Here is a 15,407-nt window from a genome sequence, read left to right as displayed (position 1 = left end):
TTAAACTCTAAAATGACAGGTGCCATAGAAGGGTATCAGATTTTTAGAGTAAGAGTTCATTTGTAGCTGGGGCAGTGAGGATGGCTTCTTGGAGGAAGAGGCCTTTGACGTGGCCCTTGAAGGGAAGGCAGGAAGATGTTGCTGGCACTGGGGGAGGGAAGAAGGAAATGGGTGCAACCATGGCAAGGCAGAGATGACTAGGGGAGCAGAGGGGCTCTGCCATCCTGTCGACGAGGTTGCTCTCACTGGGCACTGCAGTCTCAGCCTCTGAAGCTGATGGTTAGTGGCCTTTTCTATGGAGTACGAGGTGCCCTGTTCTCTGCCTTGAAAGCCATTGGTACTATGCCCCAAAGAGGCCATCTGACTGACAGCCAAGGCGGAGGCTGGCGTTTTAACAGTAGCACTTTTATAGCTCTGTTCTCTCTCTCCTTTTTAAATAAAGTGCCCATCTCCCATTCCCCTCCCCTTCTGCAGCCATCAACTTATTCTCTCTATCCATGGGTCTGCTTCCGTTTTGGTTTTCATTTTTATTTTTTAAGATTCCATGCATAAGTGAAATCATTTGCTATTTGTCTTACTCTTATTTATTTAACTTAGTGTAATACTCTCTAGGTCCAACATGAATAGTCAGTCCATCCATGTTGGATCTAGAGGGTAGTTGGACCTGCCTAGAGGCAGTTGGACCACAAATGGCAAGATTTCATTCTTTTTATTCCCTCATTCTGTCACTCTGCTCTCTGACCGGCTCCACTGTGTACCTGCCAGCATGCAGAGCAAGCTCTGCTCTGTAGGTGATGGATCACATTCAGGAGGACAGGAATGTGCAACTGGAATCAACGTGGAGAAACAGGGCAGGGACTAATGTGTCTCATCCTAGGTGGTCAGATGATGTCATCCAGAATTAAATTGCCTGTGAATGGGGCTGAGGCGCACACACACAGCTGTACAGATGGTTTGCAAAATATTTCATTTCACACGTAATAATGACACAAGAGTTATTTTAAAAATTAATGCATCTGATACCATTTCCAGGAATCTTTTTCTGGCCCTGGGAAATTGAATTAATCCCACCATTGGCAGCCAGCGTGGGTACTGCTTATGCTGCGTCTCTGCCGCTGCAGATACGGACTGATTAAACTAGGATTCGGGGGCACCAGGTTTTCTGAGCTTGAAGGCAAGCTCTTCCACTTACTAATATGTGACCTTGGGCAATTCATTTACAGTCTCCTCGTTTGTTTCACGGAAATGGTAGTCATACTGCCTGACAGAGCGCCTGTGAGTAGTAAAAGAAATGGCCCCTACCATCGTGAACAACTCGGGGAGTGGAATACTTTCTCCTCAGATACCAGAGTGACCTGCGCGGCCACTCTGGCAACCCGATTTAATAATGCACCCACACCGTCAACATTCTCTACCCTCTCTCTGCCTGAGTTACTTTTCTGTACAGCATTTACAGCTGTTTCCCACACTACATACTTTACTTATTTGTTATGTTTACTTCCTATGTCTTACCTGGTGTATAAACTCTAGGAGGCCGTCGCCCTAGTGTCTAGATCAGTGTTTGGCATAGTAAAATATGGACTCAATAAATATTTACGGAGAGTGCGGAGTGAGCCACGTCTGCTAATTTGAATCTACTCTTGGCCCACTCCTATCCTTCTGGGGCCCGGTCTGGGAGACATTTGACTGCGGTTGGCCCCAGTATGTACCAGGATGCAGGAGGAGGAGTAAAATGGAGGTAGTAATTTTAGTACCTCGTGCTGGAGGGTCCAGCCCTTACTAAACTTGAACCCAGGGCTGAGGGTTTATCATGAATCTTATTCATGCTGCCCCCCTCCCTCTCGCTCAGCCTGGTTACTCAAAGTTGGCCTGAAGGGCCCGCTGCAGAGCCTGGGGTGAGGGGGTGGTGAGAGTGGGGGATGGCGGGTGGGTAAAGAATATTCTCAGATTTTTGTTCCTTTCTTCCCTGCAAGGTCTTACCCTCATTGTGAGTGAAGGCAGCTTTAGCAGGAGAGGCTTCTCCAGAGCTCACCTCTTCCTGGTCTCAGCATCCTCGGGCTGGGGCGACAGCCGCCGCACCCGCCCCGCACAGCCTCCAGCCGGGAGCAGAGTCCCCGCCCCGCGCAGTGCACCGCAGCGCCGGGAGCGGTTCGCCCAGCCCCGGGAAGCCGGAGGAGGAGGAGGCGGCGCCAGCAAAGCTCACACACCTCGGAGGATCGGAGAATCGGCGCCCACAGGTCAGGGCACCCCAGTGGGTACCCGCAGGAGGGAGGGGGCACCCTGGATGCGCAACCTGGGGCACGGGAGTGGGGTCCTCGAGGCTCCGGGAAAGGCATTCAGCTCGATTGGGTTTGGGGGTGATTTTCGGTTTGGGTTTTTTTTTTTTTTTTTGGCAGAAGCTGGGTGAAAATGGGTGTGGGAAAACTGGGGTGTGAGCGTGGCTAGGGAAAGAGTGGGGCCTAAGTTCGAGACCTTTCTCACAGTCCACCGATGTAAGTTTCTTGGCGGAGGGCTTTGGAAAAAGCTGAAGTGGGGGCGCTCGGGGGGGGGGGTCGGGTGGGTTCCCCCCTCTCTGCTTTGGAGGGCCGGGTCACACCTTCTCCCAAAGGCGAGAAAAGTTTCTACACTCTGCTCTCTTGTCTGCCACCCTTGTGTCCTGCAACTGAGAGACCTCTGGGCTCGGGATTCTCCGGGTTCAAGCGAAATGCACTGTCCGCTGGCGGGGATGCTCACCTCTCCGGTGGACAAGATTCTCAGAATGAACCGTGTTGGACAGTTAATTTATTTTGTTTGCACTGGGGAGTCTGCCCGCAGATTATTTTACTGATTAGAAGGAAAAAAGTGGTTCGTTTTTCTCCCCCTTCCATCCTTTCTGCATAATTAATCACCGAAGTCAGTGTTGCCTCGTTTTGGAAACTTGTTCGGAGGCTTTGTGGTTTCACAGCAAAGACAACACGGGGACTCGGACATTACCCTGAATTTAATCTGACAGCGATATAGCACTGCACGGTGTTCTGAAAGCAAAGGGAGCTCAGGGGGGAGGTGTCTATGCTACTGGGGGAAGAGAAGGGAACTCACATAAATAAATTCTTACAAAACCTCCAAAGGTAAGTGGTAGTATTTCTACATGTGAAGAAAATTAGGTCGAGGTGGTAAGTTTTCCAGCTGAATCCCCCGGTTACTAGTGGGATTTGCAAACTGGGACTGTGAGGCTAGTGTGTGTTTGGTGCACCACCAAGAATCTAGCAAGGAAGGTGACCTGGCCTGCCTGGGTAAGTTCCAGGAAGCAAGAGGCCACCCTGAGCTGGGGTGCCCACAGTGAAAGAGTTTTGTTCTGATCAGCGAGAGCATTCAGTGTTTACATGAGGTGATACTAATGGGTGACCAGAGAAAGAGTAGCTCCCACTCTATTTCTTTACAAAATGGGAAAGTCTCCTCTCCCCTCGCCAAACCCTGAAGTGGGCTGGATTGTTCAAGCACAAATCACAGGCATCCTCCAGTGTGCAAGCTTTCACAGTAACCTTCCAGCAGGCTTGAGAGATGAGAACAGAGCCCAGAGACTTTTCAAAAGAAGGAACAATTAGATCTTGGCAGCATTCCAAAATAAATTCTTCAAGAAGATAGCTCAAGATCACGAGGGAAGGAATTTAGGGAGACAATTTATTGCAAACTAACTCTGTTTCTTTTCCAGCAACCTACTGGTCTGTAGATTGGGGCACAGCATATCCACTGTTTTCCCAACGTGGGTTGTGACTCCTTAGGGTAATGACATCTGTGTAGTGAGTTGCACCTGCATTTTCTAAAACATGAGATAGTTAGAAGGGAAGAGGAAACATCAGAGTGCACAGAGCTAGCTATTGTTTTGTGTTAATTCTATTATTATTGGTAGTAGTAGTAGTATTAACAAATGGCCCCAGGGATAGCAGACCTGGATTGGGGTGGAGGGAGTGACTCCCAGCCCCTCAACTCCTTCCTGCGTGTGTTTTGCCCTGTTTATTCTGCTGCCTCTGCTGGGGTACCACAGCTATCTCCCTGGCTGCCCCCACTGGCCTCTCCAGGTTAACCCCGTCCTGCTTACAGTGGGGTGGCCTTCCTTGCAAATGATATCACCAGCACATTCTGGAAAATGGAACTTTCCTCCTCCCCGTTACAGTAGGCCCCCAGATGTGGAGGTATTTTGCCAGTCAGAATTCATCTTTGATTCCTTTATTTTTGACCTTTTAATGTGCCCGTGTGACAGCAGCTTAGTTAGGTTCTTTCAGATACACACTTTGGTCCTCACAGCGAGGTGGCTATTGTTTTTTTGGCACAATATATTGCTATATACTGTCACAGAGGTTCCCAAAAAGGGACCTACAAATAATGCAGTCACTGACACTGTCCCCGACACAGACAATCTAAAGTGTGTTTTGCCTTTGCAGAGGCATTTGAGAAAGTCTTCTACTGTCCTTAAGAACAACAGGGGAAAGAATGGACACACAGGACAGTTCTATCCTTCTCCCTGTACCTCCTGGGTATCACTCATCAGGGGAAAGACATAGTGGGGACAGTTCTCAGAGTTGTAGCAACTACAAATCCAGGAGTGTACTCTACAAGACTTATTTTATTTACTAATACTACAATGTTGAGCTTACAGTAGGGTTGAAGGTCAGAGGTCAGTTAGGGGTTGGAGGGGCTGGGTGAAAAAGATGAAGGGACTCAGAAGACAAAAAGCACAGAGACATAGACAACAGTGTGGTGTCTGCGAGAGGGAAAGCAAGGGGGGTGGGGTGGGGAAGAGGCAAAGGAGGGATAAACGGTGATGGAAGAAGACTTGACTTTGGGTGGTGAGTGTGCAGTGCAGTGTGCAGATGTGTTATAGAATTGTACACTTGAAACCTATATGGTTTTCTTGACCAATGTCACCCCAATAGATTCAATTTAAAAAAAAATGAAGGAAGGAATGGCCCCAGTGAGTAGTACTTCATGTGAGAGGACAAATCCTGGGGGATTCAGTGGCCCACCAAGTTCAGAGTGAACTACACGTAGTGTGAAGTGGCTGCCCCATAGCAAATGGGGGCTGCACTGATGAGGACAGGCCTCTTAATGGACATTTATATGGAGCTTATTGTGTGTCAAGCACACTTATGGGTGTTTTACAATTTTTTCTCACTCCCTGTAACATTCCCTTGAGTAGGGAATATAATTATCACCATTTCCATCTATCAGATAAGAAGGCTGAGTCACAGAGGGATTGAGTAATTGGCACAAGACCATATTATTGGTAAGTAGCAGAGCTAATACGGGAATGTTAGAACCTGAGCCCTTAGCCAGTGTCATTTCCCCCAAACCTGTGGCATTTGGATCAAAGGAGCCCAGGCCCACTTTCCTCCATGTCCCATTCTCAGTGGCCAACAGGACAGGGACCAACTTCAGGCTCTCCAGAGGAAGGTGATGATGAGGGTCTGAACACCAGGCCCTCTGAGGAGCAAAGAGCATTTACCTCCTTTGGCAAAAATAAGGTTTGTCCAGTTACCTGGCCAGTCCTCAGACCCTTGAGGAAGAGGGGGTGGCTTTGTTCCCAGAGGCAGATCAAGCAGATGCTGGGCGACCTCCTGTCAGGACTGGGAAGAGGATTCAGGGCCGACCCAGTCTTCACCAAACTGGGTGAAGATTTTGTTGCATTTTATGTCACTGAATGCCCCCTTCAATACTCAGATTCCTCAATTTTATTAGATATATAACAAAAATAAACCTTAAAAAATAATTGGAAATTAGCAGGCTATCTGAAACATTTATATGCATTTGGTACTAAAAAATAAGTTACCAAATCAAAGTTTTGACTGAGACAGTTATGCAAGTTATGTAAAATTCAGAAGGAAAGTGCCAGACCACCAAGTAGAAATTTCAGTGTAGGCATTTGAGAACTTTTCCATAACTCCTGAACCATTGGTCATTTCAAAAATGTGAGAATTGAGACAGGAGGCTTTGTTAAACAGGTTTCTTCAAAGGACTCTTTGGGCGCTTCCTTCATTCCAAACCTGGTGCCAGGAGCTATTGTGGGGCCACTAGTTGAGCTGTACATGTCTTCCCTGCATGGCAGGCTCATGTGGTGGCCTGGGCAGCAGGGTTGCCTGCTTTCCCAGAGTTTGTCAGGACAAAGGATGCCCGAGGGTGTACTGGGGACCAGGTCGGGGCAGGTGGGAGAGAGCGCTGGCCTCGGGGCCACTCTAAATTCAGCCCAACAGTGAGGGTACCCCAGCAGCAAGAGTTTCCAGAATCTGAGAGGCTAAGGGAGGAGTGAGCAGTCAGTTGAAGGAGAATGAATATCACTAATGCACCCGTAAACAGTGTGAAGACAATTACTATAGCCTTGTCCTGTTGTTTTGATCTTGGAAGGGTGAGAAGCTGTTCTGCAGTTGGGTATAAGGTAGAAAAGGAGGAAAGAGGTCAGCTGTCCCCCAGTCCCTGCAGGGGAGTGGTGTGCAGTGGGACCTACCTGGCATTGGGTGGGAGATTTAGTGTTATAACAGGGTTGGAGTTTCTTTAATTTCTGGACTGTAAGTGTTCATCCTTTTGGGGCTTTGAAGTGGTTGCTTGAGCAGAAAGTCATGGGACCTGCTCACCCATTCATCTGAGGGCATGAAGGTCGAATCCAAGAATGCGTTTTAAGGGGTGTTGGAAGAGAAATGTAAAATTATTGATCAGGTCCCACAAGTGGTGCCAGTTCAGAGCATGAGGCAGCTGAAACAGTCAAGAGTGGCAGTGTGCTTGCTGATGATACGTGTTTCTGACTGTGGAAGATTTAGTGGCAGGAACCTTTAGAGTGCAAGGAAGTCGGGCTTCAGAAGACTGGCTCAACAGGTAAAAATCCAATAAATACTTGAAAGAAAAGACCCCATAAAATGACCAGGGTTCCTAAGCAGACGTTAATCCGTTCTTGAAGGTTGAAAACAACTTTCTCACGCGATTATCATATTCCCCAAAGTCATGGCTTATCTTCCAACTTCCCATAGCAAGTGATTGGAGAAAAACATTTTTTTCTCCTTAGGGAATTCAGGCTTATTGGACATGTTCAAGGTTTTATATTTTGGAGACCAACTCTTAGACAGGATGGTCATGTTATTTTTGGCTTATTTTAGGGTGCAAAGTGACTTTTTCCCTCGACTGGAGTATGAGAAGTGCCTAGTCTTGTTGGAAAGAGGAAAGTATGTATTTTTGCTTTTTCTTCCTTGCAAATGTGATTCTTCAATCTATTATTATGTTGCTGAGATGTGAAATAAATAAAGCAGACGTTGAGACTCTGTGAGATGCTAAAAATTCAGGAGGTTAAAGTCTGGTCTCAACTGTTGCTTGTGTCTGTATTCCCAAGACCTATGCAATTTTCGCCCCACTAGAGAACATAAGTAAATTTTATAACCCTTCCAGTGAAAATAATTTATAAGCTTCAAATAATTTTCCCCCTGGAAGGTGCGTTTGTCATCCTCATGTGCGTCCCTGGTAACAGCAGAAACGACAGTGAAGGCGAAGGCAGGGCAGGCCGAGGGGGCAGCTCCCTGTGGGTTGGCTCTGAAGATGCCCTGTTGATGAAGAAGGAAAAACTAGGAGATGAGTGAGGGTATGTGGTTGTTAACATAGCCCGTCTTCCCACAAACCTCTGTGTAGATTTCCCCAGAAAATGTAATTCTGTCTTGTGGGGGTTGGAGTTGGGGGTGAGGAAAGAAACAAATTTAAGATAAAGATCTGAAGATCTCTGGAAACTGAATCATGTAAACCTATAACTATTCCTACCAGAGCTTCTTTAAAATTTCCACTACATTTCCTCAGTAGGAAAGGAAAGTGCACCCGTGTTTCCAGCAGTCCACACCATGGGCCAAGGCTCTCAGAAACGTGTCTGCCTTGTACATTCATTTGATATTTATAGTTTATTTTGTAACGTATCTGTACTTATTTAATATAAAAATTGTCCTCCAAGTCTTCTCTTAAAATTGATGCTCCAGGAGAACCTGCCCAATATGCTCCAGGCTTTGGGGTGTATCTAGCAGATGGGGAAACTACATTTTGCCCCTCACTTTACAAGGCCGACTCTGGCTGTCTCCTGGCTGGACCCCTCTGTGCAAGCTGAGGAGGCCCAGGGTGCCTGATGCTTGGCTGCTTTTGTTCTTCTATCAACCTCTGGTTTTCTTGTAATCAGCGCTTGCACGAGGGTAACAGTGGGTGGGGTAGGTGGAGAAACTAGAAAATACACCTACCCCTAGTTTAAGAATCGCAGACCTAGGAGGGTAAGATGACCGTCAGAAAGTGTAGCCTTCCTGCTGTTCTGTCTCCAGTTCTTACATAAACCACTGCTGTGGTTTAAAGTTCCTTTTCTGTGGAATAGAGATGGAAATGCCTCATTTCTCTCCTTTTTGCTTGGTTGTCAAAAGACGGATTCCACTCCAGACTGTAAAGGACAGTGTGTGCTGCTTGGAGGCAGATACCAGGAGCAGTACCTGCAAAGGAGACTTGTTTGGCAAATCTTCCCCCTAAGCATTCAAGAAACTGCTGGTCTCATTCTCCTGAGTCTTCTGCCAAGTGTTTCAAAGAGCTACACTAATTAAAATGGAAAGGGTGATTGTTTCCCTGGTACCATTGACGTGCTGATTCACCTGGCCATGATGTTTTGTAATATAGCCACTATGTATATCCGTGCCAAGGTTCGGTGAGAGGTGAAATCAGATTCTTAGGGTGTCTGACTTGTATTCTTTCTTTATTAAAATGATTCTAGCAATCTATGTGGTAGATTTTCAGAGAAGGGAGGGAGTGCTTGTGGGCTGAGATGGCTGGACAGGACTCCATGGGGCAGTGGTGACTGAGCCCTAACCTCACAGGTAGCCGGGATCTGGAGAGGAGAGAGTGGCAGTCTAGGTCGTGGATAGGGTAGGCGAGGGCTCGGAGGACCATCTCTGAGGGCTCCTTTGAGGTTCCTATGCCATAATGAGCCCACCCTTTCTTAATGAACCTTTTGTACCTGTTGTCTGTGTCACCAGGCTTTCATGTTCCTTAACCTGTGTGTGTGTGTGTGTGTGTGTGTGTGTGTGTGTGAGAGAGAGAGAGAGAGAGAGAGAGAGAGAGAGAGAGAATTTAAGTGGAAAGGATGATCCCAACTACAAGCCTGAATTCTTTAGGATTGCTTTTCATCCTCCACTAAATCTTTTATAGTTGAGCTCATTGTGTTTAGAATATTCTTGTTGCGCACTGAGTTGACTTCTACTAATTTTAGCATGTTCAAAACTAGTGCTCTTTCTCCTTGAAGGACACGTTGATGAAAATATAATAAATGTATGTGTTCAAGATGGAATATACTAGGATTGATTAGTGGCATTTTGAAAATGGTTTTCTTTCCCAAAATATGTATATTTGTTGTTTAATTAGGGTATGAGTGATTGGTATAAAATAAGTCATTTCTAATGGACTTTCTAGGGCAGCTTTTATAATTACCTTATCAAAGAGAACATTGTTATTTAAAAAATTAATTCCAGCAGCTATATTAATTTCCCAGGGCTGCCATAACAAAATACCAGAGACTGAGTGGCTTAAGCAATAGAAATTTATTTTCTCATTTGTTCTGCAGACTGGAAGTGCAAAATAAGGTGTCAGGGGAGTTGGTTTCCTCTGAGGGCCAAGGTAAGGACCTGTTCCAGGTGTCTCTCCTTGGCTTGCGGAGGGCCGTCCTCGGGCTGTCTCTTCACAGGGTTGCCCTGCTGTGCACATGCACCCTGGCTTCTCTCTCTGCACCCATATCGCCTCTTCCCATAAGGACAGCAGTCAGATTGGAGTGGGGCCCGTGCTGACAGCCTCATTTTAACTAAATCACCTCTTTGAAGATCCTGCTTCCAAAGACACTCCTATTCTAAAGAACTGGGGATTAGGACATCAACACATGAATTTGAGGGACATGATATTTATATGCGTTACATATATACACACATATATACATGCACATATGCACACAAACATAGTTTTTGCAAATAGACACACACCATTGAGTTTGTGATACAAGTGGAAAGCAACTTGGTACTTTATTAAATCACAGAATCAAAGATCTGGAAGGGAAGTTTGCTCCATCCCTTGTGGTCCTTTCCTTTGCTTTCAGACAGAGATGTGTGAGCTGTTTCAGGGACCCTTTGTGTGGAAGCAGTTGGTACAGGCGAGGTAATGCACATGTGCATGGAAGAATCTGCTTGTTGTGAAGACATCGATGTCAGACTGCCAGCCCTCATTTTCTTGCAGAGGAGAAGAGGGCCTTTAGTGTGAGATTATAGCTTCCCTGCTTGGAGTGTGCTTGAAACGACTTTCCTGCCTAAAAAATGATAATTGTTAATGATAGTTGTTTTAAAAAAGATTTCCTTATCTGGCAAAAGAAAAATGCCAGCAACCGTGTTTTCTAGGTCCATGAATTCCAGCTGGTCTCTAGAAGACCTTCCCCAGAGACTGGAACCGGTTGATGACGTTAAGGTGCTTCCCCTTTGTCAGCAGGAAGCCACAGACTAAATGTAAGCCATGAGAAGGTCCTGGAAGCCTTGGGATGATGGACTGTAATGGTCTGCTGACATGAGGGGGCTAGTGACAGGGACAGCAGAAGGTGAAACTGATGAAAAGGAGAGTTCGGGAAGCAGCCGGTGTATTTCCAGCACTAGCCAGCTGAGAGCGCCCTGGCCGGCACAGCACGAATACCCTCCCTGGGGTGGACGAGGGCGATTCCTTGCAGCTTCGTTGGAACGTTCCTTTCACAGGGGAAAAAAAAATCACCACAGGGCCTCTTGAAAAGAACAAAGCTGGATCCTTGAAGGTTGGCCATGGAGGGAGGACCTCCTGGGAGGGGCATCTGGCTGTCCCAGCGCCATCTTTGCTCACCTGGGTGCCCCTTTGCTTCAGGAAGCTCTCAGTTACCCTCCCTCCAAGCACAGCTGTCAAAAAAGTACTGATTTTTTAAATTATTTTCTTATTAAAATATTTTTAGAACTTTTAAAATATGCATAACATAAAATTTACCATTTTTCTTATTTATTGATTTATTTATTGAGTTGAGAGAAAGAGAGAGAGAAATAATCAACTTGTTGTTTCACTTATTTATGTGTTTATTGGTGGATTCTTGAAGGTGCCCTGACCAGGGGGCCAATGTGCAGCGTCAGGGTGTGGGGATGGTGCTCCAACTAACTGAGCTGCCTGGGCAGGGCCAGAGTCACCATTTTTAAGTGTGTAGCTCAGTGTCATTAAGTGCATCGTGTGCAACCATCACCGCTATCCATCTCCAGAACTTTAAAAAAATTTTAATTGTTGTTCAAGTACAGTTTTCTGCCTTTTACTCCCATCCCAGCCTGCACCCCCATCTCCAGAACTTTTGCCTCGCCCCAAACTGCAACTCTGTGCCATTAAACAATAATTCCCCCTTCCGCACCCCCAGCCCTTGACAACCACCATTTTCCTTTCTGTCTCTATGAATTTCAGGAGCCTGGGTACATCATTTCAGTGGAATCATGTAGCGTTTGTCCTTGTGGGTCTGGCCTATGTCACTTAGCATAATGTTTTGAAGATTCATACATGTTGTAGCATGTAGCAGAATTTCCTTTATTGTTAAGACTGAATAATATTCCATTGCACATGCACGATACATTTTGTTTATTCATCTGCCAGTGCACCTTTGGATAGCTTCCCCCTTTTGGCTATCATGCATAGTGCAGCTGCGGAGATGGTTGTACAAATGTCTGTTGGAGTCCCACCTTTCGATTTTTGGGGAGTATTTACCCAGAGGTGGAATTGATGGATTGTAAGGCATTCCATGTTTAAGTTTTTGAGTGACTGCTGTAATGTATTTTAGAGCAGCTGTACCAATTTACGTTCCCACCAGCAAATCATAAACATTCCAGTTTCTCACATCCTCGCCAATACCATTTTCAGTTTTTTTTTTGTAAGTAATAGCCTTCTTAATCGATGTGAACTAGTATCTCACTATGAAGTACTGCTTTTTCATAGTTGGTTATTGAGCTGAATCTAGAACTTTTAAACACCATTTTATTGCAGGTTCAGAGATAGAGCAAAGATAAACAGACCATATTGCAGTCCCAAAGTTCTAACTATACTAGAGTAGTCAACTTGAGAGGCCACTAGTGTCCTCAACATGCCTAGAATTTGTTGAAGTGCAAATCAAGAAAAGCAAGGTCCGGAAAAAGGCAGGAGTTAACCTGGTGGCATTTCTGTGGTAAGGACCCCCCCCCCCCATGGGAATGGCCTCACTTTGTGGCTGCAACATGGCATCTGTGTTGGATACAAGACCAACAGCGTAGCATCCTGGCACAAGTGTTGGGGGTAGAAGGGTAGAGCCCTGTTCTATTATATAGTCCTTTGTCCTAATTCCACATTCACCAGCTACTCTTCTGATCTTAAATTTTGTTTCCCAGACCACGTAAACAAACTCTGGTCTGCTTGGCCATTTTATTTTTTATTGTAAATCAATAAACTGATGGTCTGGTTGTAAATCGTTCTGTGCTTGGTCAGTGTGACTCAGTGCATAAGGGCTTTCTTATCCCCAGAGGACTGTGGAAACCCAGCTTCCTAAGTCTGCAGGGCTGGGGCCGAGGTACAATCACTAGGCCAGTGTTCCTGCAACCCCCACATGTGTCTCAGAGCTATGTCTCATCATTCTTGGGAGATCCTTTCTAGACAGAAGTTTTACAGCTTTTTTTCTGGGGTGTGTTTTACCTGTGTGGGCAACAGAGGTAGACCTGTGTTACAGTGAGAGAATTCTGTTCTCAAGTTCAGGGTTGAGAAAGAGAGTGAAAGAACATAATTACATGGCTTCTCCATATGGTAAGAAATTGATTCAACACATAGGTATTGCATGTCTGCACTGAGCCAGGCCCTGTGTGGGATGCTGGAAATACCACATGGGCAGCAGGGAGGCCCTACCCTGAGGGTGCTGATGGAAAAGGGTCAGGAGGAAAGAGGCCTCAAGAGGTCTGGGCCATGCACTCCTATCATGGCCTGAACTATGATGTATTGCCAAGACTGTTACGGTCTCCAAACATCTCCAGAGAGCTCAAGGACAGTCACTGTGTCCCAGCACCTTGTAGTCACGCAATAAGCATTTGCTGGACTGAATTATGGAGTGGGACAGAGCTGGAAAAATTAACTTAAAAAATTACTTTCTAGCCTATTTACTACTATGTAGGTGCCCAGGGCATTACTGGAGGAGGTGGATGTAGGGGTCTGAACCCCTTATTCTCTTTGTTGCACCAGCTGGTGGAGCAAGGACACCCACTCATTAAGTGTCTCTCCATTTCAGGTGTTGGATGAGTATCTAGCTCCACAAGATATTAAGTCCTTTATTTGGTCTTGGAAACTGTTCTGATTGATTCTGCATTGATTCTGATTTTAAGACAAAGAAAATCATCATGCTTGGGAACACTTCTTGTTCCATGTTTTGCTCCTAGAAACAAGTGGCTGCTGTGCATTGCTGTGGGAATAGATAGGAACATGCACATACAATGTCTTGGCCAGCTCTAGGTGGGGCAACCCAGTGTACTGCTCTGTGGCTCTGTGTAGCGGAGGGCTCAGAGAGGGGACGATGCCACTTCCTGTCCTCTGGAGTTTTGTCTGGGAGGAAGCTGTCTCCCAGAATTCTCCCTGATATCAGATACTTGTATTTCTTCCCATATGCCACTGATGTACTTCCAGCTGTTGCCCTGGTGCTGAAGCCCCACAGGGAATGAGTCTGTGTAAGTCCGAAGTCTGTTGCAGGCCCTTTAAGAAGGACTCCCGAGAATCTTACAGTTTCTCCCACCACCCCAACCCCCACTCATTTTTTAATTTATTTTAATTTTTTTTGGTTTTACTTATTTTTTTTATTTTAATTGTTGTTCAAGTACAGTTTTTTGTCTTTTACTCCCATCCTACCCACCCACCCAGCCCTTCCCCTCCCTCCCAGTTCCACCCCCCCTCCCCTAGTTTTTGTACATGTGTCCTTTATACTTGTTCCTGTAAACCCTTCCCCTTTCCTCCTGAAATTCCCTCCCCTCTCCCCTCTGGACACTGTCAACTTGTTCTCTATTTCAGTATCATTGGTTATATTTTGCTTGTTTGATTATTTTGTTGTTTAGGTTCCTGTTAGAGGTGAGATCATGTGGTATTTGTCTTTCACCACCTGGCTTGTTTCACTCAGCATAATGCTTTCCAGTTCCATCCATGTTGTTGCAAAAGGTAGGAGCTCTTTCTTTCTTTCTGCTGCATAGAATTCCATTGTGTAAATGTAGCATAGTTTTTTTTATTCATTCATTTACTGATGGGCACCTAGGTTGCTTCCAGAATTTGACTATTGTAAATTGTGCTGCTATGAACATCGGGGTGCATGCGTTCTTTTGGATTGGTGTTTCAGGGTTCTTAGGATATAATCCTAGCAGTGAAATTGCTGGGTCAAAAGGCAAATCTACTTTTACTTTTCTGAGAAAATTCCGTACTGTTTTCCATAGTGGTTGTACCAGTCTGCAATCCCACCAACAGTGCACTAGGGTTCCCTTTTCTCCACAACCTCTCCAACACTTATTGTTTGTTGCTTTGTTTATGATGGCCATTCTGACCAATGGTATCTCATTGTGGTTTTAATTTGCCTCTCTCTGACAGCTAGCAATACTGAACATCTTTTCATGTGTTTCTGGATCCTCTGTATGTCTTCCTTGGAAAAGTGTCTGTTCAAGTCCTTTGCCCACTTTTTAATTGGGTTCCTTGTCTTCTTAGAGTGGACTCATGTGAGTTCTTTGTATAGTTTGGAGATTAAACCCTTGTCTGAGGTATCATTGGCAAATATGTTTTCCCATACAGTTGGTTGTCTTTTTATTTTAATACTGTTTTCTTTAGCTATGCAGAAGCTTTTTTATTTTGATAAGATCTCATTTATTTATTCTTTCCTTTATGTCCCTTGCTATAGGGGACATATCAGTAAAAATGTCGTTGTGTGAAATACCTGAGATTTTCCTGCCTATGTTCTCCTCTAAGACTTTAATGGTGTTAAAGGCTTTAATGGTATATTTAAATCTTATATCCACCTTGAATTTATTTTTGCGTATGGTGTAAATTGGTGTTTGATTTTCATTTTTTTGCATGCAGCTGTCCAGTTCTCCCAACACCATTTGTTGAAGAAGCTATTTTTAGTCCATTTTATGTTGCTGCCCCCTTTGTTGAATATTAATTGACCATAGAGAGTTGGGTTTATTTCTGGGCTCTCTGTTCTGTTCCACTGGTACATGTGTCTGTGTTTATGCCAGTACCAGGCTGTTTTGATTACAGTGGCTTTGTAATACAATTTGATATCAGGTATTGTGATCCTTTCTACTTTGCTGTTCTTTCTCAAAATTACAGCAGCTATTTGGGGTTGTTTATGGTTCCGTATAAAT

The 15,407-nt window shown here is 45.3% G+C and overlaps 1 protein-coding gene across 3 annotated transcripts in view; it reads left to right on the top strand.

Moving 5' to 3' along the window:
* The first annotated feature begins 2,169 nt into the window (after positions 1 to 2,169).
* The window catches only part of MRAP2 (melanocortin 2 receptor accessory protein 2), a 45,871-nt gene continuing 32,633 nt past the window's right edge, over positions 2,170 to 15,407 (top strand). Inside the window, exon 1 of one of the 3 annotated variants that reach the window (XM_037144053.2) lies at positions 2,170 to 2,237. The gene's annotated coding sequence lies outside the window, so the exon portion shown is untranslated. Of the gene's footprint in view, positions 2,238 to 7,162; positions 7,188 to 15,407 lie in introns of those variants that run through there. The other 2 variants (XM_037144052.2, XM_053664876.1) reach the window with 2 other exon arrangements.

The sequence above is a fragment of the Artibeus jamaicensis genome, unplaced genomic scaffold (assembly GCF_021234435.1).
Source record: "Artibeus jamaicensis isolate MK-2021 breed Jamaican fruit bat unplaced genomic scaffold, CSHL_Jam_final contig_387, whole genome shotgun sequence".
Lineage (NCBI taxonomy): Eukaryota > Metazoa > Chordata > Mammalia > Chiroptera > Phyllostomidae > Artibeus > Artibeus jamaicensis.
The sequence above is the reverse complement of the archived record's forward strand: the minus strand, read 5'-3'. Positions and strand labels throughout refer to the sequence as shown.